This window comes from Chiloscyllium punctatum, chromosome 7 (genome assembly GCF_047496795.1).
Source record: "Chiloscyllium punctatum isolate Juve2018m chromosome 7, sChiPun1.3, whole genome shotgun sequence".
NCBI lineage: Eukaryota > Metazoa > Chordata > Chondrichthyes > Orectolobiformes > Hemiscylliidae > Chiloscyllium > Chiloscyllium punctatum.
In genome coordinates this window covers 107,426,938-107,428,202 of record NC_092745.1, presented here as the reverse complement: position 1 = coordinate 107,428,202, position 1,265 = coordinate 107,426,938, and the positions used below count along the sequence as shown (strand labels likewise).

Below are 1,265 nucleotides of genomic sequence, written 5' to 3'. Positions count from 1 at the left end.
AGAATCCATTATTAAAGAAGTTATACCAAAATTGCTTGGAAAATCATCACATGATCAGTGAAAATCAATGTGACTTTATGAAAGGGAAATCATCATTAACTAATTTATGAGAATATTTCTTTGGAAGTAAATAACTAAGCAGATAAAGGATAATTCGTAAATATACTGCCCTTGGAGTTCCAAAAGGCATTTGTTAAATTGCCACCTTAAAGGATACATAACAAAATAAAAACTTAAGGTATAAAAAACAATATATCAGCATCGACAGTAAGGAAAAATGTGTCTTTTTGGGTTGGCAAGTTGCAACCAGTGGAGTGCCACAGGATCAGCACTAGGGCTTCAACCAATTATAAACTATGTCACTGACTCGGGTGAAAATGTAAGGTAGTTAAATTTATTGATGACACCAAGATAGGGAGGAAAGGATATTGTCAAGAGAAGGTAGAGAGTCTACAAAAGGATATGAACAATTTAAGTGAGTCGGCAAGAATTTGGCAAATGGAGTATAATGATTAAATGCAAATTTGTCCACTTTTGAGCAACAATAGAAAGACAATATGAAACTTCAGAACTTGTGGTATAAAAGGGTCTGGGTGTCCTGGTACATGAATCATAATGTTTAAAACACAGATACAGCAAGTCATTATGAAGGTAAATAGCAATGGGGGTATAGCTCAATGGTAGAGCATTTGACTGCAGATCAAGAGGTCTCTGGTTCAAATCCAGGTGCCCCCTAACTTTGCATCTTGCAAAATGTCCAGATTAAAGAGGAGAAAGTGCTGGATGGATGTCTCAAAACGGTTAAAGGTGGGTAAAACCCCAAGACCTGATCAGGTGTACCCAAGAACTTTGTGGGAATCCAGAAAGGTGATTGCTGGGCCTCGTGCTGAGATATTTGTATCATCGATAGTCGCAGGTGAGGCGCCGGAAGACTGGAGGTTGGTAAATGTGGCACCACTGTTTAAGAAGGGCGGTAAAGACAAGACAGGGAACTATAGACCGGTGAACCTGACCTCTAGTGTTAAGGAGTGGCAGGAGTGTAGACAGGAAAATGGAGTTGAAATCACAAAGAGATCAGCCATGACCTTATTGACTGAGAGAACAGGCATCGAGGGCCAAATGACCAATGTTTCTATAGGTAGAACTGAGAATAATGCTGTTGATAATATTTGAGGGGTTAGGGTCCAACGTCAAAGACAGAACCTCAAGGGTAATAACATGTAGATTGTTACCTCAGACACATGTAAATTAGCATCGGTTCAAAC

The 1,265-nt window shown here is 39.1% G+C and overlaps 1 non-coding gene across 1 annotated transcript; it reads left to right on the top strand.

Moving 5' to 3' along the window:
• The first annotated feature begins 663 nt into the window (after positions 1–663).
• On the top strand, positions 664–735 carry trnac-gca (transfer RNA cysteine (anticodon GCA)). The gene has a single exon. It is a non-coding gene; the product is annotated as a tRNA-Cys (tRNA).
• The last annotated feature ends 530 nt before the right edge of the window (positions 736–1,265 follow it).